The sequence below is a fragment of the Hippopotamus amphibius genome, chromosome 2 (assembly GCF_030028045.1).
Source record: "Hippopotamus amphibius kiboko isolate mHipAmp2 chromosome 2, mHipAmp2.hap2, whole genome shotgun sequence".
NCBI classification, from domain to species: domain Eukaryota; kingdom Metazoa; phylum Chordata; class Mammalia; order Artiodactyla; family Hippopotamidae; genus Hippopotamus; species Hippopotamus amphibius.
Window position 1 is genome coordinate 159,911,628 of NC_080187.1, and position 25,697 is coordinate 159,937,324.

The 25,697-nt window shown below is 36.5% G+C and overlaps 2 protein-coding genes across 8 annotated transcripts in view; one reads left to right on the top strand and one right to left on the bottom strand.

Moving 5' to 3' along the window:
• MIPOL1 (mirror-image polydactyly 1) overlaps positions 1-14,872 on the bottom strand; it is a 303,368-nt gene extending 288,496 nt beyond the window's left edge. For all 6 annotated transcript variants that reach the window (XR_009051220.1, XM_057720561.1, XM_057720558.1 and 3 more), the window contains exon 1: positions 14,710-14,872. The gene's annotated coding sequence lies outside the window, so the exon portion shown is untranslated. The remainder of the gene's footprint in view (positions 1-14,709) is intronic.
• An 813-nt stretch (positions 14,873-15,685) lies between these two features.
• Positions 15,686-25,697, top strand: part of SLC25A21 (solute carrier family 25 member 21) — a 478,694-nt gene continuing 468,682 nt past the window's right edge. For both annotated transcript variants that reach the window (XM_057720563.1, XM_057720567.1), the window contains exon 1: positions 15,686-15,795. The gene's annotated coding sequence lies outside the window, so the exon portion shown is untranslated. The remainder of the gene's footprint in view (positions 15,796-25,697) is intronic.

The window sequence follows — 25,697 nt, forward strand, 5'->3', positions numbered from 1 at the left end:
TAAGTCCAAAGCACCAAATACCTGAATAGACTATAAAATGTTAACTGATCACCTCCTTGGGGAAATGTATCATTTCAGTTGAAAAGCGGACTGCCTCTAAAGCAGGAAAAGACAAGAAAAGAGAACTTCCCTTAGAAAGCTGACAAAGGAACACAGACCTACTAACATCATTTAGCACAATGGAAATCATTTCAGATTTCTAGCCTCCAGAACTATAAGATTATAAGTTTGTGTTGTGTTAAGCCACTAGATTTGTGGTGATTTCTTACAGCTGTTGCAGCAGCAATAAGAAACTAATACATATGTCTTATGAGTTTTCTAGCTCTCATACCACCTAGTATGTTCGGAGACATTTTCAGCTTCTCCTACAGAACAAATTTAAAATAAAAGAGGGGTCACAGTCATGAATCAATTGGAAACTGAGTTCTTGATGATGAGGAGCCTGCCAAAAAGTGTAACTCCACTCTCTCTAGAGAAGTTATTTCTCACACTATCCAGAAGATAGTCCTAACTCAGCACAGCTATATATTAGCTGAGGATAAAACACTTTCTAAATAGAGTTCACTTTCATTCAGTCAATTCCTGTAACTAGTTTAGGTCTGATTATTGTGGAGTCATAAAATGAATATTTAGACACTCTCTGGTTCTCACTGCACAAACTCTGCTTCCTCCACTCGGCTGACAAAATGCTGGACGTGTTTACTGTGAGCTAAGTCCATTATGGACCACAGCGACCCCTTTGCCCATCCCGTAAGGAATTTTAGCCAAGTTCCTGATGGAGAATGGTCTTCTACCAAAGACCCAAGGCTTAGAATGGTAATGTATGGAGTCAGAACTGTCCATTTTCCTACTGAAGAAAATTCTAATGTCTCTTGCCTAACCCTCCCCTTAGCAACAGGAGGATATGAAGTCAAACTGGCAGGATGAAGAACTGGCATTAAAGCACCCCAACACTTTATAATTGTCTCTTCTAAGCCAGAACTCCAATTACCTATCTGTGCTCCAACCCAAACTCGCTACCCAAAGGAAGAAGGAGCCACATTAAAGGAAAAGATAGGACGGACATGGATGGAACATATTGGGTATATGGTTGGAGACCATTTCCATAACAATAGAATTGCATGACTAGGTTTTAAAACCTTGTTCCCTGCCAGGATACATTTTCATATGCCAGGCTGATAAGAAACCATGGGCCACTAACTGCCTACGCAATAACTCCATGTCCACAGAGTATGCTGAGAACTTTGATTACTCCTTTCTCAATCCACTCCTTAAATGAATCCAAACACTGGGTGAGTTCATTAAAACTATTTACTCGATTAACTCAAGATTTACCTGGTGGCATCCCAGAAGGAGATGCCTATTACTTTGGGTACACCCTGTTACCATGGTGGGGAGTAGCTGCCCACCAATAAGTCCTTGGAAATTTGTCTCATACTCTCACTGCCATAGCTAACAGTACTGCTAACTCTCTTACTAATTTACATTAGTCTCTAGATTTGCTGGCCAAGGTGGTACTTGACAACCATCTGGCCCTGGATTATCTGTTGGCAGAACAAGGAGAAGTATGTGCAGTTGCCAACACTTCTTGTTGCACATACATTAATACCTCTTGCCAGGTAGAAACCAACATTTGAGAAAATTCGACAACAGGCCACCTGGCTTCAGCAGACAATTAACCACCAATCCTCACTACTCAATATGGGTGGGGAAACTGAAAACTGGTTTTCTAACTTGTTCTCCTGGATCCCACAAGGTAACAAAAGCTTTCTGACAGGGTTTCCATTTTCTTATAACCTTCCTCATTTCAGCCATACTGATTTACGTTATATTTTGCCTAGTGCTCTGTTGTCTTCTGTACAGTTGCAAATCTGCGACTAAGACCTTTCAGTCCAAGAAGGAGGCCTGGGACCAATACGTACAGACCTTTCATTTTAGAAACGGAAATACACTAAATTTTAAGCCTGAGGTTAACAAAAATACCCCGACCTTGTATAACCAGATTCCTACCCTTGCTTGAGTCTCTGATTATAATAGTCTTTAGCCCCTGCTTTTCTGATCTAAGTATGCAGTCTGTTTTCTCTAGGATATCACAGGACAATGGTGATGCAGGGACTCCAGCCACTCCCTACAGCAGGTCCTGCCGCAATAATAACAGAAGTCACTCTGAGGCCCCACAATAAGATAGGGTGAGAGCTCCGTGACCCCAACTAGGTAGGGTCTCCGAGCCCCTTGCCAGCTTGAAGAAGCTACAGAAGACAGACCTTCACCCTTCATTTTCCCAATGAAGATTTTTTGGGGGTCTATGTCTCTCAGGGGGGATTCGAGGCAGGAGACAAAAGGGCCCCAGGGCAAACGATCTGAGTTCGTTCCCTGTGGACCAATACTCTGAGACAGGAATAACAGGACAATTGGGAGAGGAGGCTGGGCCCTGCCCAGATAGAAGATAAAAGACCACATAGTCCTCATTCTTGAAGTCAGCAGACCTCCACCGACCACACATGAGCAGAAAGCCTCTTTGGAGGTCAAAAGGGGAGTGATGCCAAGTGGCCAAACCTACCCATAGGCCTCTTTGGTGGAATCCATCTTGGCCAAGAGATGCACATACAGACGTGGAAAAATCCTGAGATACATCAAATATGGACTCTCAACCAGGGAAATCAAAATGATTGGACAAAGGAAACATGGAAGAAATGCCCCATAAAAGTGATTCAAACTGCAATGACGGTGCAACTCTGGTGCAACTCTCTTCGAGTCCACCCGTGTCTATCCACACGTATTCTGCTCTTTTTTTTCCTAAATAAATACTTTGTTTCACTACTTTCTGTCTTTGTGGGAATTCTTTTCTGCAAAGCTGTAGGGCCAGGGCCTTGTCACTGACCACTGGTCTAGTGATTAGGATTCGGTGCTCTCACCTTCGCAACACAACCTCAATCACTAGCCGGGAACTGAAACCCTGCTTCAAGGCGCTGCAGGCCGAGGCCACCTGAGATCAGGAGAGGGGAAAAACAGGGAGCAAAGCGGTATCTGAGAGCCACGAGAATCTCTATAAGCAGCAAGTATGTTCTCAGCAAGCAAAGGTCTTCAACAAGCCCTGAAGTGAAGAGGCTGGAGCAGTCAAAGCCATATGAACTATCAAAACATTTGGACAAAGTTTCTTGTACACTGAGGAGAAACTGAAAACAGTCTCAATTTGGTAGGGAAGACACAATATGGACAAGATAAAAACAAAGTCCAGGGAATTCCCTCATGGTCCAGTGGTTAGGACTCTGTGCTCTCACTTCCAAGGGCCCAGGTTTGATCCCTGGTCAGAGAACTAAAATTCCACAAGCCATGAGGCAAGGCGAAAAAAATTTTAAAAATAAAATACAGTAAAATAAAATAAAGAGAACATGGACAACACACAAAAATCGGTTTGTTTTTTAAAGTGCAGACAAAAGCTAGAGAAGGGAAGGTGATATAGACAGATCTTAGAAAGTTACTTCTGAAAAACAACAGAAAACATTTTTCTAAATAATAACTTTTAAAAATTTTGACAACTCATTTGGAAGATTTCAAAAGGCTTAAAATCATTATATTCTTAAGACAAATACACTGGTTACAATCCACTATAACCATTAGAAGTCAGAGCAAATCCAACAGTAATGTCAAATGATGCTGGATTCTTGATTTGGTAGAAATCACTGACAGAAAAAAAATTAGAGATAGAAATTACAAGCACTACCCAAATGACCATATCCTATAGAAATTAATCCACAATACACTAAGACAAAAGTAGCACGAAAGAAAAAAAGATCATCCCTTACATTTACCACCAAAATATAAAATACTCTTAAAATCTTACATTTTCTTTGTCACTTTTGTTTTACATATTTATATACGTGCAACCAATGTCTACACATACTTGATTTTTTTTGCAACATTATATTATAACCATTTTTCTTCAGACCACTTCAATGGTTGTTTAATATTCACTGGATGCAATATCATAGTTTCCTGTTATGACTATCACTAGAAGGAACATCATTTTGGTAGCTTTTAAAAATCTCATTAATATTAAATGTGGCAATGTTAAGAAATAATCTAAATTTTTATCCACTACCAGACAAATAATACAGTTTTTGTTTTTTATAAAGTAATCCCTAAAATTAAGGGCATGTTTTAGAAGAAAAATGATTCCAAAAAACTTCAGTGAAGAAAATAATTTCTCTAATTTTTAAGGTATATTTACATATAGACCAAAAGCTTCCAAAGCTTTTAGAGCCAATCAGTTATTTATCATGTGACAAAATATTTTAAATGAGATTTTAATTCTAAAATGGCTAACAAACAAAATACAGGCATTTTAAAGATGTGTATGAAGATTTTAATTTAAACTAAAATGAAAATTAATCACCTGCAAGAAATAAAGGCAACAGAAATTAAGCCACTGAAATCCTAAGCTGAGTTTCTTAACCAGTAGAGAATCACAAAGAAACTCAATGAGTTTCTGTATGTGAACTTCCTAAGTTACAGTTCACCTACCCAAATGAATTAGAATAATCTTGCCCACTGTGCCAGCTCATGCCACTGAATAAAATGTTCTACTTTGGGACATCTTAAGCTATATCACACAATATCTGCAGCTCCCATGCTGGTAACAAGCTGTTTGACATAAATTAAAGAAATAGCTTCAATTTACATTAAATTTAAAAGATAATAAAAGTATTAAACTACTAATTAGTTTCAAGACATGCTGCTTAAAGAAGAGGTCTGCCATACTTCAGAAAATATGTCATTAAAAATTTTTTTTTAATATTTTTAAAAAATTTAGGTTATGTGTATATGATTGAGACAATGCAAAACAGCATTTCCAACACCCAAATACAATCTATAAGAAATTACTATTCAAATTCCATCCAAGAAACACAGCAATAATGCAAAATCTTTTCTAATTATGTTATGAACATTTACATCCTTGTACCTTAACATAAAATTACATGACCTTAGATCATACTTGCTAAGACATTACTTCCTAAAATCAAAACAGTATTTAAAATAAATACATAAATAACAAAATGCACACTGTAGGGGTGAAAAACTTTTCCTTGATCCTCTTAAGATCCCTGGCTGGGCCTGAATATTAAACTGACAAAGACAGATCAACAAGAGAAAAGCAGACAAATTTATTTCATATAAGTTTTACATGACATGGGAGCCTTCACAAGGAAATGAAGGTGAGAAGAAATGGGCCCAAGCATTTTTGTACTAGATATGATGAAGAGTGGAGAATCATGGGAAAAATGTTATAGGACAAAAAGATATGAGCCAAGGGTAGTAAACTGGGGAAAACTTAGCAAGGCCTGCTCGTTCAGATTCCTCTTGGTATCCTCCATCTTTGAAGATAAGGATGTTTCTTTTCTCCAGATACAGGGAGGGCACCTCTGACATGAGGGTCTTATGACCTGCTTCAGTGAAGAAAGGGAAGGTCGGAGAGTCCTTCCTGCGCCTGCCATTTCTCAAAATCCTTCAGCTTTAAAATATTCAATATGCCAAGGAATCATATTTTAGGGTAGCATGTTCTGAACCCTGTCAACACAAAATGAAATAAATATCCTACAAATTACCCTTTCCTAACTATATATTATTTGGAATAATAAAGCACAGTGAAAAAAGCAAGCGAATACTAATCAAAAGAAAGTGGAGTAGCTATATTAATATCAGACAGTGAAACAAGAAACATGACCAAGACTAAGGACACTGAAAGGCTTAAATCACTAACAAGACATAAATAATCTTAAATATGTGAGCACTTCACAACAAAATGTCAAAATACAAGAGGTGGAAACTGATGAAAGGGACAAATACATGATTACAGCTGGAAACTTATACCTCTCTCAGTAATCAGGAGAATAAGCACTCAGAAAATCAGCAAAGATAGAGAGGACTCAGTGTTATCAACCAACTTGACCTATTTGACATTTATAGACAACTCTACCCAGCATAGGCGAATACACAATCTTTTCAAGGGCATATGGCACATTTACCAAAAAAGACCCTATCCTGGTCAATAAAAAAACCTCAACACATGGATAAGAACTGAAATCATACAAATGATGTTATCTCACTACAACAAAATAAACTAGAAATCATTAACAGAAAAGTATCTAGAAAACCTGCAAACACTACTAAATAACACATGGTTCAAAAAGGAAAAGGGGAATTTTTAAACATTTCAAACTATATAAAAATGGAAACACAACATACCAAAATTTGTGGGATGTAGCTAGAGCAGTGCTTAGAGGGAATTTATAGTATTAAACACATGTATTAAAAAAGGGAGGAGGGGTCCCTTCTCTCCATATCCTCTCCAGCATTTATTGTTTATAGATTTTTTCATGATAGCCATTCTGACCGGTGTGAGATGATACCTCATTGTACTTTTGATCTGTATTTCTCTAATACTTAGTGATGTTGAGCATCTTTTCATGTGCCTTTTGGCCATCTGTATGTCTTCTTTGGAGAAATATCTAGATCTTCCACCCATTTTTTGATTGGGTTATTTGTTTTTTTGATATTGAACTGCATGAGTTGTTTGTATATTCTGGGGATTAATCACATGCCACTTGCTTCATTTGCAAATGTTGGTGGGAATGTAAATTGGTGTAGCCACTATGGAGAACAGTACGGAGTTTCCTTAAAAAACTAAAAGTAGAGCTACTATATGACCCAGGAATCCCATTCCTAAGCATATACCCAGATAAAACCATAATTTGAAAAGATACATGTACCCCAATGTTCACTGCAGCACTATTTACAATAGCCAGGACATGCAATCAACCTAAATGTCCATTAACAGAGGAGTGGATAAAGAAGATGCAGTACATATATACAGTGGACTATTATTACTCAGCCATAAAAAAAAAAAACAACAAAATAATGCCACTTGCAGCAACATGGATGGACCTAGAGATTGCCATACTGAGTGAAATAAGTCAGACACAGAAAGACAAATATCATATAATATTGCTTATACGTGGAACCTTAAAAAAAGGATACAAATGAACTTATTTACAAAACAGAAATAGAGACATGAATGTAGAAAACAAACTTGTGGCTACTGGAGATAATATGGAGGAGGGATAAATTTGGAGACTGTAATTGACATATACACACTACTATATATAAAATATATAACTAATAAGAATCTGCTGTATAGCACAGGGAACTCTACTCAATACTCTGTAATGGTCTATATGGGAAAAGAATCTTAAAAAAAAAAAAGAAAATGGATATATGTACTGTATATGTATAACTGATCCACTTTGCTGTATACCAGAAACAAATACAGCAGTGTAAATCAACAATACTCCAATAAAAAAAATTTTTAAAGGGGGGGGATGGCCTCTCATTAATGTCAATACTTAAGCTTCCACCTTTAAAAGAAATGCAAAATTAAGAGAAAATTAAACCCATAGTAAAGAGATAGATGGAAATGGTAAAGAGCAAAAATCAATGAAATTGAAAATGTAAAGTCAACAGAGAAAAATCAATGAAACCAAAAACTGGTTCTTTGAAAAGAGCAATGAAATTGATAACCCTCTTGGCCAGACTGATCAAGATAAAAATAAAGAAGACATATATTGCCAATCTCAGGAAGAAAAAGGGGATATTAAAACAATCCCATAGACATTAAAAAGGTAAAAAGGGAATATCACAAACACCACCTATAAATTGGACAAATTCCTTGAAAGATACAATCTACCAAAGCTAACTAGGTAAGAAGAGATAACAGAATAGCCCCGAATCTATTAAAGAAATTGAATTCATAGTTTAAAAAACCTTCCAAGAGAGAAAACGCCAGCCCCAGAGGATGTAATATCTCTTAAATCCCCTTTCTTTCCTGGAAACCTCCTTCTGAGGAGGCTTCTCTCAAATCTGAACCATCTGCTCTCTAGGCCTGTTTTATAGCTGTCCTTCCTGGGACACCATTTCACAGTTCTCCTGGGGTGAATCTACTATTTCCTACACTCCAGGTCTTTCTTTCAATTCTTTATTTTGCTAGAGCACAACTTCTGAGGTTTTTCAGGTCTGAAAACATCTTTATTCTAACTCCAATACTTCACTGATTAACTAGCCATACTGTTGGTCAAGAAGACTGATGCTGAAATATTCTTTTTTCCTTTTTAGGTTTCTCTTTGGAAACCTTCAGAATTTTTTTATTTTTTTTTTAATTCTTGGTGCTGTGAAATTTCAAACGTGCCTATGGCTAGGCTTTTTTATTTTTTTAAGTTGAGCACTTAGAAACAAACATAGAATGCTATACATGTTTCTAATGAAGGTTTTTTTGTTGAGGTGATAGAATCTGAGGCAATGTTCTGCTGTCAACTTTTAATTTATTTATGTTGCTTGAAAGACTTTATAATGGTTATGCATTTATTATTTTCTTAATAAATGAAAAGAGGTAGTCGTAATATAATACAGTATGACCATTGCTATATTAAGAAAATAAAAAAGCAAACAAACCAAAACCATGTGTTTGGATACATACACATAAGGAAATGAATAAAGAAAGGTCTGAAAGGTTGCATTCCAGGATTCTATAGTTTCTACAATAGCCACTAAAAGAATTATAAAGCATGTATAATTTTCAAAATAACAGAGGGTAAAAAATGGAATAATACAAAATATGAATGGATAAAATGATCCAACTACCAAATGCTCCAATTTTAAGACAAAGATTTCCCATTGGATTTTTTAAAATCCAATTCTATGTACACAATAACCAAAAGAAGGCTGATACAGCTATACCAAAATCAGAAAGAGGTCACAGATTGGAGAAGACTCAGGAAACATGACAACTAAATACAATGTGGGGTCTGGACTGAGTCCTAGAACAGAAAAAGAATACTACTGTAATGGGAAAACTGATGATACAAAGTGTATAATTTAGTGACTAGTACTGTAACAATATTAATTTCTTGATTTTGATAATTGTACTATGATTACGCATAGTGTTAACATTAGAAGCAGGGTGAAGGGTTTACAGGAACTCTTTGTACTATTTTTGCAACTTTTTAGGAAGTCTAAAATTATTTCAAAATAGTTTTTAAAAAATCAGATTAGACATTAAAACAAACAGCATTACTAGAGATAAAAGAGGGACACTTCTTCATGGAACAAAGGTTCAATTCATAGAAAGACAGACTAATTAGAAGTTGAATATGCTTCTAATTACATGACTTCAAATAAATAAATCAAAAACTGACAGAAAACTACTATGGAGAAGCACAATCCAAAATTACACAGGGAGATTTAACACACAGTGACTTGTCTCTCTCTCTCTCTCTCACACACACACACACACACATCAGTAAGGAAAGAGATTTTAACAACAGCATTAACAAACTTCACCTAACAGACTTCACCTAACAGACACATATAAAGCATCAATTGCAGAAGTTACATCATACACACACACAGAGTTATACTCATATAACATTTTTTAAAAAGCACATTTCAGCGATTATTCAATTCAAAATATCTGATGGTAGTTACAGAGGTATTAACTTTTTATTTATTCATTGAACTGTCCACATATATTTATATACTTCTTTACATGTATTAAATTTCACAATAAAGATTTTTAAAAGTTAACTGATCTGTATTATTTATTTTTTCAGTTTTTTAAAACTTGTTCCATAGTAGCAAAAGCATCAAGATAAAACTATGAAGATGGGAAAGTCCAACAGACAAATAAAACAAGATTCAGGATTAAGGGTTCCAGTAAAATCATCCTTGTTGTACTCTAGTAGTTTCCAGAACTTAACAAAACAAGGGACAGTACAGGCGATTCTTAAAATAATATTTATACATACTCAACTCACTCTAATGCAAAACTGCAGAAAAATAACAGCAGACTACCTGGCTGTTACATCCCAAACAGTATAAAATCTAAATTAAAAACACCTTCAATACAGACAATATCTGAATCACAGGTGCTCATACCAATTGCCAAAAGCAGTTCTATGGTAAGTGTGTCCCATGATTACCCAATTTAATGAAACCCCAAACAAAACCAACTTTCAAAGTAATCATCTCTTTATGTGGCCATTTTTGAGATAAAACAGATACCTAGCAATTAAGTTAAAACAAATATAGAATAGTTACATGGTTAACATTTTACTTTGCAAAAAAGTAAAAATAATATCCTCAAATATGTCTAAGATGATAAAAACAGATTGAAGCTATGTTTATAAAAACAACTTCAAGAATTATTCCTTTTATTAAAAATTTTCCTAAATTAGTAAGAGAACTTTATTAGTTAGCTATTGCTGCCTAACAAATCACCCCAAAATTTAGCGGCTTAAAACAATGCACATTTGTCATCTCACAGTTTCTGAGGAATTGGGTGTTGCTCAGTTAAGTTCTCAGTTCAGAGTCTCTCACAAGATTGTGGTCACAGTGTCAGCCAGGGCGTCAGTCATCTCAAGGCTTAACTGCGACACAATCTCCCAACTTCCCTCAGTGGTTGTTGGCAGGATTCAGTTGCTAGGGGGTTACTGGTCTTCACGCGTTATTGACAAAAGGCCCCCCTCAATTCCTTGATGGGCAAGGCTTTCTTTAGGTCAACTTAAAATATGGCAGCTGGCTTTATCAAAGTGAGCAAACAAGAGTGCGCTGGCAAAAACCAAATTATAGTTTTATAATCTAATCTCATAGGTGACATCCCACCACTTTGGCCACATTCTATTAGAAGGTCTAGTCTACCACCAAGGGGAAGGGATTACACTAGACTGTGACTACAAAGATACAGGGTTATCTTAGAATGCTGCTTATCATAAGCAACATAATGGAAAAGGCAGCTGGAATAAAGTTAGGAGAAGTGGATTCTAGTAACTATGGGACTATACACATTCTGTCGAGGCCTCAGTATTTTCACTGAAAAAAACTAAGAGGGTAGCCTAGACCTCAGCGGTTATTTAAATTCTAAATCCTGTATTTCTCTACTGTGTCTTTGGGAAGGAGTACCAAAGATTAGAGATACTTGGTCAAAATTCCTAATTTTACAATAGAGAGCCGAATTGCAGGAAGGGTTAACACAGAGAGGTAGTAAACTCATTTGGCTCTTATGCCCAATGTTCTTTGCACTGTAAGGTATTCCTTTTGCAATTAATGCCTAAAACAACCCTATCCTTTCTTTATAACAGTCTCAAAATCCAATAAATTCAAAAGGAAGACAGAATAAACAGTACTAAAAAGAGCAGCCAGAATTGGATAATGTCATGCAATATCTCTTTTTCTCTCATCAAACCCTAAAGCTATCTCTGTAGGTGGCATGTGAGATTAAAAAATAGCTATACTCTGCCCATCCCCAGTCTCAGGTATCTAGACATATTAGTAATAAGATTATTTGCTGGAAGGAAAGTATAAAAGCAACAGATAATAGATCATAGCAGAGAAATATAGTCACCCTAAAGAAGGTAAACAAGATTAAATGTAACCTAAATGAAATATCTGAAAATAGAAACTGCAAACAGAAAGGGCAAGGTTTGTCCGCACTGGAATCCTAGAAAATGGACATCCCAGAGGTCAACAATGGCAATGAAAGCAATGTCCAGAGGAGCAGGTACTCTAGGAAGCTAATGACAACTGAACTGACAGATGTATCCTTATGAATACAGAAGCATTAACCAGGGTCTAGTATCATTACACATTTCTACTACATAAACACCCTATTTGCTCCTACATTGGGTAGGGGTGGGAGGTGGTTTTCACATATCAGAGAATCCCCTCCACCAGTACAAACCCCCTCTCAGCCATAACAATTCGTAATGACTCCAACTCTGGTGCAAGAAGCACACTGAAAACATTGTGTATAAGCACAACTGTTATGTGTGGCAATTATAAAGCATAAAGATATCTGTATTAGTCAAAAATATGTGTGTATACACACACATATATCAATGTATAACTGGATCCAAAATTTCTATATAAGAAAGGCTTAAGGACACTAGTGGATTGGTGGTGGAAAAGGGGCCCAGTGGTTGTCTTAAATTTGTGTCTGCATAACAATCAAGCAAGATCATCCACATCAAAGATTACACTGATGGGGACTGCCCCATCCCTTTCATTAGTAAAAGCATATACCTAAGTATACACCTCAATTCACTTCTGTAACCCATCTAAAAAAATGTTAGCTAAAAATGCTAACATACTTTCAAAAGTTGTTTTGATACCTCTGGTGCTGAGTGAAAGGCAGGGGGCCAAAAATAAGAGAAGATGAACTGGACAGCCCAATGGGACATTTAAGGAAGAGAGGACCTCCAACTCGGGAAGGGGTGACACAGTTGAGTTTAATGGCCCAAGACATTGACTATTACTTCCTATCTCATGAGCATACTCAATCAGATAGATATAAATGTCAACCAAGCCATCCCAAGATGGAACAACTCAAAAGACAATATCCATCTCAAAGTACTGCAAAAAGTAGTTTATGCTTTTTTATACTTTTTTTACTCAGTGTCAACAACTGCCTGCATATTCATCTCTTAGCCTCTTATGCAAATCAACAAAGGGCTGTATTTCCTTTCTTTTCTCACTTCTTACCTCTCTTTTGTCAGCTTTAAAGGGATGGGAGAAAGTAGGAGCAATAAGAACAATTTAGAGAAGTCTCAAACAGGTCTCTAATTCGTCGAAAGGTAAAAATGGTAAAAAGCAAAGCGTGTGTGTTTAGAGGTTTGAAATTTAAACACCAAAACACTAAAACACTTAATATTACTATGTATGTATAATTTTCCAATATAGTCCCAACTAATGACATCACCAACAATGAGCAGAAGGTGAAATGGTCATTTATGAACAGTCATTTCTCAACATAGTAGTGTGAAGTACAAAAAGGGAGGGAGGTAGGCAGGGAAATTTAAGATAAGAGAAAGAGAGGGAGGGAGGAAAGGAGGGAAGGTAGATAGAGAAGCAAGCGAACAGGCAGGCCAAAAAAAAAAAAAAAAAAGGAAACGGAAAGAAGGAATCAAAGGAAGTAAAAAAGATAATACAAAGAGACTATATGTGGCCTGCAAAGCCTAAAATATAGGCAGTCCTAGCTTCGCACAGTACTGCTTTAAATGAAACCCTTCAAAGCAAGACTGCCTATATTAACTATCCATCTCTTTACAGAAAATGTGATGACCCCCGCCAATGGAGATATCCAAATGGCCAATACGTAGACATATGAAGAGGTGTTAAATATCATCAGTCATTGGGGAAATTAGGGAAAAACCTAATGTGATACCCACCAGAAGAAGTAAAACGGATAATGCTAAATATTGCAAGCACTTGGAGAAGCCAGAATTCTCAAACATTGCTAACAGGAGTGTTAAATGACACAACTGATTTGAACAACTTTTGGTAGTGCATACCAAAAATACGTAGTTGCGTATAATAGAGCCATTTCACCAGCAGGTATACATCCAACAGAAATGTATATGTAAGTTCACCAAAATACTTACAAAAAATGTTCACTGCAGTCCTGATAATAGACAAAAACTGGATGGAATACTGCACATTAAGAACTACTGCTACAAAACTTGTATAAATCTCACGAATGTAATAGTCAGCAAAATTGAGACACAAAGGCCTATACACTGTATGATTCCACTTATATAAAATTAATAATTCATTGATGTCAGAAATTGAGATAATGGTTACCTCTGGAAAGTGGACACAAAGTGGGGCTTCTAGATGCAAGTAATGCTCTTTCTTGGATATGAACACTTTGTGAAAATTCAATAAGCTGTACACATGATTCATGCAGTTTTCTGTGTGTCTATTACACTTTAATAATTAACACACTAAAAACATTTCATATTTACAAACTCTATGCCTTTGAAGGAAAATTGCGTACATCTCCCATTCACTTTTCTGATCTGCCATCATTCCCTCTCAGCAATGAGATATCTTAACTGTTACCTTATATAGAAAGCAGCTTTGTTTTAATTAATTCTCTCGGTATACTATTGCACAGGATACCCACATGTTTATGTAACCGTCATTTTAGGTTAGTTCCACACTAGATCCCAAGCAGAAACTATGAAAAGCCAATAACTTGTTATTATGAAAGTTATCTGGGGAAGGAAAAAAAGAAAAAAACCTCCTTAAAATGTAGTTTTGTTTTGGCCCTTTGTTTTGACTCACCTTTGTCTACTACCACTGTGCATTAATCTGCATAAAATGTTCAAAGGAGCTTTTCGAAAAGCCTGTTCTTGTGGAAAGTTGTTTTCTTTCTACGACATACTGTCTAATAATGCTGTTATCTTGTGTTTATCCAGTTCCTTCCATCCATGGAGCTTAAAGTACTTCACAAATACTGTCGGGTGGTTTTCCTTTCAATCAGAGAAATGTGGGCCCAGAGACACTGTGCACCTAAAAAACTCTAATAGTATCTTTCTACAGCATGGCTCAGCGTGCCCAAAGAAGCACCGTATTCTCTGCCAAAACTTACAAGTGTGAGAACTGAAATACAAAACGAATAAGTGACTCTCAAGGGCACACAGTCAATCATAGGTTGAGCCAGCACCTAAACCCTCCGACTCACTGCCTCTTAAGGGAAAAGCGAACAAACAAAAACGTACACCCTTGAATAAATGCTCAGCTGCAGAACTCCTGTAATAGGAAACGGGAAGATGCCGAAATCACGCCCAGAAAGAAGACCAGAGGATCCACGACGCTGACCTTCGAGGGAGCCCCATCACTCCTGGCCTCACGGGGCCAACCTTCACCGGGTGCAGTTTCTGCGCGGCCGCTTCTCCTTCTTCAAAGAGGCTGCGGCCGGAAATTCCAGGGCTGCTCTCAACCCACCCCTCCTTTTCTCCGGTCGCCCAAACCTCCCACTCTACCCGTTTACCTGAGATGCACCCCGCACGGCCCCAGGAGCCGACTCTGAGCGCTCGCCCAGAGTTTCTCAGGCCCGACGCGCAGCCACCACGTCAGCCAATCGCCGCTCGCTTGGCGCCTCCCAGCCAGGGGTTCCTCCGCGCGGGAGGTGCGCGCGCCTGCGAACGGCCCCGCGGGGCGCGACGGAGAAGAGAGCCAGCCGCACGCGGCGTGCGGGGGCCCACGGGGAGCAGAGGCGGAGCGGACGCCGGGCGGGGGCAGGCGACGCGCACCGGGCATGCGCATGCCGGGCCACTAGGGCCGCGGGGCGGGGTCTCTGGGCAACCGAGAGAGCTTGGAAAGTCTTCGCTGGAGTTTGGAGAAGTAAGAAGGCGGGCTTAGTAGCCTTGCTTGGCAGTTTGTTGGGGCGCTACGGTAGTCAGGTCTGAGACGAGAGCGCGTTGTGTGGGAGCAAGATATTTTCTGGACAAAACCTAATCTGGTTAGAAGAGGGAAACCGCGTCCTTAAAAACGTGTCTTGTGGCCCCAACTTGAGCGTTGTTGAGTCTCCACAGGAGCTGGCGGAATTGTGGTTTCCGGTTTTGTTTGTGTGTTTTGGGGTGAGAGGGAGCGTGGGAATGGGACCACAGGGAGAGAAGAGGGGCGTGTTGGGAAGGGATGGTTGAATGAAAAAGGCCGCAGTTGGACACCAGTTGGGTGAGCAAAAAGCAATGCCTAGCTCTTGACAAAGATTGTTGCCGACTAAAACTTGGAGGTGGTTACCTTTTGACTTAAGTACTTAAGAAGGAGATATATGGATTCTTTAAGACAAATGTTGAACCTTACAGAATTAAAAAATTGAGTCCTCAGTTTGTGTACCTCCGTGTTGAAACAAGAAAGGACTATAGCTGATAGTAATTCAAAGGTGGTTTTCTTCTACCACAGGTAAGTGTTCCTTTTACAAATGTCATGTTAACTCCTTCAGACACCACATAGTTACTGAGGACATACCATGTGCCTGGTACTCTCATGGGTTTTGGGTAATAAGCAATAATGATTTCTTACACACCCCCAAAGAATAGGTGTAATATGAAGTGTCGACAGTTTCCTGGTAGTTAATGTAAATGAAAGCAACTTACACTTTATTGAAGAAAAAAAAAAAAGGAGTGAAAGAAAAAAACGACATGAGAAAACTGGATGTAAATTAGTTGGAACAAAATAGGTAATAATATTCACAAACTCTTGGTTATTATATTGTAATGAATGCACAGTGCTCTGAAGAGGTTTTTTATAGATTCAGCTTTGAAGTGCATTTTTTTTTACTTCAATGTCTGAATCAGATATTTATGTACAAAAAGTACCATAAAAATATATGAGACAATAGAGGAGTGGTATAGTTTGTCAGGGTAGATGGATAGGGCACCCTAATCAGGAAAAATGACTTGTGAAAAGGTTTAAGGCCAATTCAAATTTATGTAAAAGAAAGGAGGGAAAGTTGCTTTTCCTAGCTAAGCAATAACAAGAAATAAGGGGGGATAGTGACCACAACACGGAGAAAAGTCAAACCAAATAGTGATTATAGGTTAAATTTAGAGAATCTAATTAAACTATTTTTCTTTGGTTAAAGGTACATTAACTCTGGTTTTTTAAAGCTCATTATCTGTGTGCCAAAAGTCCCCAGGGTAAAGAGAAAATATGTGTTCTTTCAAGTAACCTGTTTTTCCTTCTGTGGTTTTTATTCAGTGAATTCAAACATTATGCCTTTTCTCCTGAGTCCTTCCTCCAACTTACCTGAAGTAACTCCTTAATGCTCTTTTCCTGAACTTTTGATACAATAGCTAATTTTTTCCCAGCCCCCTTCCACCAGCACCATCACTCACATGTACATTTCTTCATTCTCTGTCCTGCTAACAGTTGCCAGCCTACAAGGAATGAAAGAGACCAATTAGAGCTTTTTTTCTCTTCTCAAACTAATTATCGAAGATGTTATCTGTGCCCTTAACCCTCCTATAAGTTGGATAGGTATGAGAGGGTAAAGAAAATGAACTTCTTTTTCATTACAGACAGCTAAAGAATGTCAGATCATGAATACTCTCAAGTTCACAAATATCATCAGCCTTCCACAATGTGCCAGCCATACCAATCAGTTCTGAAAGTAAAATAATGAATGAAAACTATGCACACAAGTAGCTGAGAATGTCATGTGTATTAGTCAGGGTTCTCTAGAGAAACAGAAACTATAAGATTTGATGATAGATAGATAGATAGATAGATAGATAGATAGATAGATAGATTTCTATTGTAAAGGGTATCTTGTTTTAATCTGCAGTTCTGAGCAGAATCTTCACCTGATTTCAGTGTCTATTTCTCTATCTTCCACCATTCCCTTTCTTATGTACCTATTAGCAGAACTTCAAAATACATAAAGCAATGTGTTAGCACTGCAGAGAGAAATCCACAATTAATATAAAATTATAGAGATTTCACACTCATCTCTCAAAAATTGAGAGAACAAGCAGACAGAAAATCAGTATGTTTATGTTAGACTTGAACAACAGTATCAACCACAATACTATTAACCAACTTATCTAATTGACATTTATAGAACACCTATTAACAGCAAGATACACTTTCTTTTCAAGTATGCATAAACTATTCCAAAACAGACCATAATCTATATAATAAAACAAATACAGATTCATTTAAAAGGATTCAAATCAGGAGTGACATTAAGAAGATGGCAGAATAGGCAACCCCAGACCCCCCTTATCCCATGGAGACACAACTTAACAATAATACATGGACTAATTGCCTTTGTGAGAAACCAGTTAAGTGAGTTCTGCACCCAAGGTAAGTGTGAAACCAACTGCATCAATGCCCAGTAGGCAAACTTGTGACACTCACTTGCAAGTGATCCACCCCCAGTATAGCATGATTGGGAGGAACCCTCAACTCTCATCTTCTTACTGAGGAGAGAAAGGAGTAGAACATGTGTCCAGTGATCTCAATTTTCAAGAAGGTGCCTGAGGGACTGATTTCTATCTTGCCTGAAGCTAAGTACTACAAGAATGGGTGGCCAGTTTGGGGGCTGCTGTGAACAAAAGCAATCAACGTGCCCCAGAGTCCACCAAAGTATAGACAGAAGCTAGGTGGAAGTCCATTATCACAGCTTACTACTGTACCACAGAGGCCACAGTATTGCAGACAGATGCCAGAGGGAGATCCTGAGTAGAAACTGGCAAACCTCTTCAATTATTAGATTACACGCACAAGCCCAAAGTGGTCATATCTCCAGATAAGGCTTTAAGAGGTCTCCAGGATCTCTAGCTGGATTTATTGTAGAAAGTCCCCCCTGTATGAAACCAGACCACAGAAACTGGCAGAGGTGGCTGAGTTTTCAAATGCTGATGTCCCAACAGAAGATGATAAGATATACAAAGAAACAGGGAAACATGACCCATTAAAAGGAACAAATTAAATTTGATACCTGCCCTAAAGAAATGGAGATATATGAATTACCAAAGAATTCAAAATAACCATCATATGGATGCTCAGTGAATTAAAAGAGAGCACAGATAGATAACTAATGAAGTCAGGAAAATAATACATTAACAAATGAGAACATTAACAAAGAGGTAGAAACTATGAAGAAGACACAAATTCTGAAACTGAATTCTTGACCAGAGAGAAAGAATCAGTGAAACTGAATACAGGCCTTTCAAAATCACTTAGGTAGAGGAATAAGAAGGAAAAAAGAATGAAGAAAAATGAAGAGGGCTAAGGAACTTAGGGGACACCATCATATGGAACAACATACACATAATGGGAGTGCCAGAAGGAAAAGAAAAAGAGAGGACAGAGAGCCTATTTGAAGAAATAATGACTGGAGACTCACCTAATCTGAGGAGAGAAATGGACATACAAATTCAGGAGGCTCAAAAACTCCACCTAGATAAATGTAAAGACCTGCACTGTGATACATCATAATCAAACTACCAGAAGTCAGAGACAAAGAGTGAATCCTGAAAACAGCAAGAGAAAAACAATTTATCATTTACAAAGGAGCTTTTATTAGATTATAAGCAGATTTCTAAGCTGAAACTTTTCAGGCTAGAAGGGAGTGGAATGATGAATTCAAAGTGCTGAAGGAAAAAAAAAAACTGCCAGTCAAGAATACTATATTCTGCAAAAATGTCTTTAAATAACAGAGGAGAAAAAGACTTTCCCAGATAAAGTCTGAAGGAGTTCACCACCACTAGTCCTGCCCTACAAGAAATGCTGAAGGGAACCATTCAAGTTGAAGCTAAAGAATGATACAGCAACACAAAACCTTACAAAAATATAAAGCTCCCTGCTAAACATAAATTTATAGACAAATATAGAATCCTACCATATTGTAATGTAAGTATAGAAATCACTTTTAAATGTGGTATAGAATTCAAAACACAAAAGCATGAAAAGTAATTACAGATCTGTGTTAATGGATATGCAACATAAAAATAAGTCATCTTTTTTTGTGTGTCAACATAAAGGGTGGGACAGAGATATAACAGAGTAGAGTTTTTATATGCAATTGAAATTAATTTTTTATCAGGTTAAAGTAGTAACCTGTTACAACTTTAAGATGTTTTAGGTAATTGTAGTGGTAACCACAGGAAAATACATAGGGAGAATATGCATAAAGGGAAAGGAAAAGGGAATCAAAACATGTCACTATAAAAAAATTAATGAGATTTAAAAATGACAACAAAAAAGGAAGGGAGAGGAAAAAACTCCAAGACATACAAAATGTAATTAAGAAAATGGTAATAGTAAGTCTTTCCCTGTCAGTAATTACTTTATTTATTTATTTATTTTGGCTGCTTTGGGTCTTCGTTGTGCGGGCTTTCTCTGCTTGGCGGTGAGTGGGGGGCTACTCTTCATTGCAGTGCACCAGCTTCTTATCGTGGTGGCTTCTCTTGTTGTGGAGCACAGGCTCGAGGCACGAGTGCTTCAGTAGTTGTGGCTTGCAGGCTCAGTTGCTCCGAGGCACGTGGAATCTTCCCGGACCAGGGCTTGAACTCATTCCCCCTGCATTGGCAGGTGGATTCTTAACCACTGCACTGCCAGGGAAGTCCAGTAATTACTTTAAATGTGAATGTATTAAACACCCCAATTCAAATATGTACATTGGCTAAACGGATGAGGAAACAAGATCTACTATATGTTGCTTACAAGAAGCTCCCTTTAGATCTAAGGAAACATAGGTTAAAAGTGAAAGGAAGAGAAAAGATACTCTGTACAATCAGAACTTGCAGAGAGCAGGAATGGCCATACTTCCGTCAGATAAAATAGACTTTAAGATAGAAACTGTCACAAGAGACAAAGATGCACCTTATATAATGATAAAAGTGTCAATTCACCAGCAAGATGTAACAATCTATAAATATACATGCACCTAACATTAGAACTCCCAAATATATGAAGCAAACATCAACAGAACTGAAGGGAGAAATAGATTGCAATATAAGAAGAGACTTTAATACCCAACTTTCAATTACAGATAGAACAGCAAAACAGAAGATCAAATAAGGAAACAGAAAACTTGAACAACACTATAGACCAGTTCAACCTAACAGATATATAAACAACACTACACCCAACAAGCACACATGGAACATTTCCAAGATATGTTAAGCCAGAAAACAAGTCTTAGCAAATTTAAGAAGTTTGAAAAAATATAAAGTACCTTCTCCAATCACAATGAAATGAAACTATAAATCAACAACAAGGAAAACAGGAAAATCCACAAAAATATGGAAATTAAGCAACTCACTATTAAATAGCCAATAGGTCAAAGAAGAAATCACAGGAGAATTTAGAAACTATCTGGAGACAAATGAAAATAAGACTTAAAACATACCAAAACTATGGGATGCAGCAAAAGGAATGCTAATTGGGAAGTTTATAGTAGTAAATGCTTACATTCAAAAAAAAAAAAAAAGATTTCAAGTCAACAACCTAACTGTAGACCTCAAGGAACTAGGAAAAGGAAACCAAACTAAGCCCAAAGTTAAAAGAAGGGAGGAAATAATAAAGATTAGAGCAGAGATAAATGAAATAGAATAAAAAGACAATTTAAAAAACCAGTGAAGCCAAAACAAAACAAAATTGATTACCCCTTACCTAGACTAAGGAAAAAAAAAGACTCATAACTAAAATTAGAAATGAAATTGATGTCACAGAATTTAGAAGGACCACGAGAGACAACTACGAACAATTATATGCCAACAAAATGGAAAACCCAGAAGAAGTTGATAAAAAAAAAAGAAAAAAAGCTCACAACAAAGAAAAAAAAAGTTCTAGACCAGATGGCTTCACTGGAGAATTCTACTAAGAATTTAACAGCAATCCTCCTCAAACTTCCAAAGAATTGAAAAGGAAAGAGCACTTTCAAACTCATCCTATGAAGCCAGCATACTTTGATACCAAAACCAGACAAAGATGCAAAAAGAGAAAACTACAGACAACATCCCTGATGAACAATGATGAAAAAATCCTAAACAGAATACTCCCAAATTGAATCCAACAGCACATTAACATGATTGTTTACTATGACCAAGTGGGATTTTTTTTACCTGGAGTGCAAGGATTTTTCAACATACAGAAATCAATCAATATAATACACTACATTAACAAAACAAAGGACAAAAACCACAGAACCATCTCAGTTGAAACAGAGAAAGCATTTGGCAAAACTCAGCACTTTCACAATTATGAAAGACTCAAAAAAAAAAAAAGACTCAACAAATTAAGAATAGAAGGAAACTATTTCAATATAGTAAAAGCCTATAGCAAACAGCATACTCTGGTGAAAGTCTGAAAGCTTTTTCCCTAAGATCAAGAACAAGTCAAGGATGCCCACTCTCACCATTACTATTTGACATAATATTGGGATTCCTAGCCAGATCAATCAAGCAAGAAAAACTAATAAAAGGCATCCAAATTGGAAATAAAGGAGTAAAATTTAGCTCTGTTCACAGATGATATTATTTTACACATTGAAAATCCTAAAGGTTCCACAATGAAACAACTACAGCTAATAAACGATTTTAGCAGTTTTCAGGTATAAAAATCAATGCACAGAAGTCAGTTATGTTTCTGTACACTAACAATGACCAGTCTTAAAAGGAAATTAACAAAAGGATTGCACTTACAATAGCATGGAAAAGGAAAAAATAATTAGCAATAAACTTAGCTGAGGATGTAAAAGATTTGTACATTGAAAACTATAAAACATTTCTAAAAGAAATCAAAGAAAATACACATAAATGGAAAGACATTCATGCTTGTAAATTGGAAGGAAATATTGTTAAAATGTCCATACTACCCAAAGTGATCTACAGATTCAGTGCAATCCCTATCAAAATCCCAATGACATTTTTTTAGAAGTAGAAAAAATCCTAAAATTCATATGGAACCACAAAAACCTCTGAATAGCTGAAGCAATCATGAGAAAGAAGAAAAAAGTGGAGGCCTCACACTTTCTGAATAAAACATAGTACAGACAGCTGTAATTAAGTGGCATTTTCTATGTCTCTTCATATAGTCTTCCCTCTGTGCATGTCTGCCTGTGTCTAAATTTCCTCTTTTCATAAGGATACATCATACTGGACTAGGGTCATAATGACCTCATTTTAATTTGATGACTCTGTAAATACCCTATTTCCAAATAAGGTCATATTCTGAGGTACCTGGGGTTAGGGCTTCAACTCATCTTTTTTGGAGGACACAATTCAACCCATATCAATAACTTGAGAAACATGAAAATGAAAACACAACATACCAAGGTTATGGGATGCAACAAAAGCAGTGCTCAGAGGGAAATTCATAGCTGTAGATGGCTATATTAAAAAAGAAGACATCTCAAATCAATAGCTTAATTTTACACTTTAAGGAATTAGATGAAGGAAAACAACCAGCAGAAGGAAAGAAATAAGATTACAGCAGAGATGAATGAAATAGAGAATAGGGGAAAAAACAGAATCAGCTAAACCAAAAGTTCGTTGTTCAAAAATGTTTTTAAATTTTCAAAACTTTAGCTACATTGACTAAGAAAAAAGAGAGAAGATGTTAATAATATCAAAAATGAAAGTGAGGACATCGAAACTTTAGCTACATTGAATAAGAAAAAGAGAGAAAATATTAATAAAATCAGAAATGAAAGTGGGGACATTACTACTGGCCTTATAGAAATCGAAAGAATTATAAGAGACTATCATTGTATGCCAACAAATTAAATAATTTAGATGAAATGGACACATTCCTCAAAATACACACAATACCAGAACTTACTCTAGAATAGAATATCTCAACAGACCTACAACAAGAGATTGAATCAGTAATTACAACCATTACAATAAAAGCAAGTTCAAGACCAGATGACTTCACAGGTGAATTCTACCAAATATTTAAAGAATTAACAATGATTCTACTCAAACTTTTTCAAAATAAAAAGATGAGGGAGTACTTCCATTACATTCTATGAGATGAGCATTTCCCTGATACCAAAGCCAGAAAAAGATATCACAAGAAAACTAAAGACTAATATTCCTTATGATGCAAATATACTAGCAAACCAAATTTAAAAGCACATTAAAAGGATTAAGCTCCATAAACAAGTGGAATTTATCCTAGGAATAAAAAGGTGTTTTGACATAATAGAATCAGTCCATGTAGTACATCATATTAATATAACAAAAGAAAAATACCTACATGATTATCTTAATAGATGTAGAAAAAGCATTGGACAAACTTCAACCTCCCTTCATGTTAAAACACTCAGTAAAATAGGAATAGAAAGAAATTTCCTTAACATGATAAAAATCATTTGTGAAAAATCCATAGGTAACATCACATTCAATGTCAGGAACAAGACAAGGACACCTAATTTCATCACTGCTATTCAGCATTGTACTGGAAGTCCTAGACAGAGCAATTATCTAAGAAAGAAATAAAAGGCCTCCAAATTGGAAGAGAAGTAAAACTATCCTTACGTGCAAATGAAATGATTCTATACAGAAAAATATCACAAAGAATCCACCAAAAATGAATTCAGCAGAGTTGCAAGTTATAAGATCAATATACAAAAATCAATTGTTTCCAAATACCAGTAATGAATTATCCAAAAAGGAAATTTTTAAAAATTCACTTACTACAGCATCCAAAATAATAAAATACCTAATAATAAATTTAACCAAGGAAGTGAAAGGTTTGTATACTAAAAACTACAAAGCAGTGTTGAAAGAAATTAAAGACATAATTAAATGGAAAGGCAGCCCATAGTCATAGGTTAGAAGACTTAAGATTGTTAAGATGGCACTACTGTCCACAGTAATCTGCAGATTCAGTGCAATCCCTATCAAAATTCCAGTGGCCTTTCTTGCATAAATCAACAAGCTGATCCTCAGGTTCATATGGAATTGCAAGGGGCCCCAAATAGTCAAGACAATATTAAAAAAAAAAAAAAAAGCTAGAGAACTTATGTGTTCTGATTTCAAAGCTTTCAATGCTACATTAATCAAAATAGTGAGGTACAGGCATAAGGATAGACATATTGACCAATGGAAAGAATAGAGAGCCCAGAAAGAAACCCAAGTATCTATGGCCAATTGATTTTCGACAAGGGTCCCAGGACCATTCAATGGGTAAAGAATAGTCTCTTCAACTTTTGGACTTCATGAAAATTAAAAACTTGTGCATCAAAGAGTATTATCAAGAAAGTAAAGAATGGAAGAAACATTGCAAATCATATATCTGATAGAGTTTAATATCCAGAATGTACAAAGAACACTTGCAACTCAATAACAAAAAGACAAACAACCCAATTAAAAAATGAGCAATGGGCTCTAGTAGACATTTTTCCAAAGAAGATATACTAATGTCCAACAAGCATGTGAAAACATGGCCCAACTTCATTGGTCATTGAGGAAATGCAAATCAAAGCCACAATGTGATATCACTTCACATCCCCACACCGACTAGGATGGCTGTAATTTTTTTTTTAATGGAAAATAACAAGTTTGGGGTGGAATGTAGAGCCATGGGAAGCTTTGTAAATTGCTGTGAAATTGTAAAATGGTACAGCCACTGTGGAAAACTGTTGGTAGTTCCAGTAATTCCACTCCTATGTATATACCCAAAAGAAATGAAACTTGTATACAAATGTTTATAACAGCATTATTCATAACAGACTAAAAGTGGAAACAATCCAAATGTTCATCAACAAATGAATGGATAAACAAATTATGCAACATACAATGGAATATTATTCAGCCATAGAAAGGAATGGAGTACTGATACATTCTATAACTTGGATGCATTTCTAAGATATGATGCTAAGTGAAAGAAGTCATACATGACTGGTTACATATTGCATGATTCCTTTTATATGAAACATTAATATTTAATATTTATTACATGCCTACTATGTGCCAGGCAGTATTACAGTCACTTTTGCATGGACTTTACATTCAGAAGGCAGAAAAGACTAAGAATAAACAAATAAATACACAATATATCTAGGTGTTGAAAATTGTAATGAAAAATAATTCAGGCTAGATAAATAGTGAAAAGATTAAGGAGAAGTGCAATTTTACACAGATAAAGCCTGCCTGTTAAAGTAATATTTGTGGCAATTCCTAAAAGAAGTGAAGAAGCAAGTCATATGAATATTTAGGAAAAGAACCTTCGTGGGACAAGGAAAAGCAAAATGTAAAGAGGAGAGCATGCTTGGGAATGTTCAGAGGAATCACCCCCCACCTCCCAATCAGTTTGACAAGGGCAAGGTGAAAGAGAAGAGGATTAGA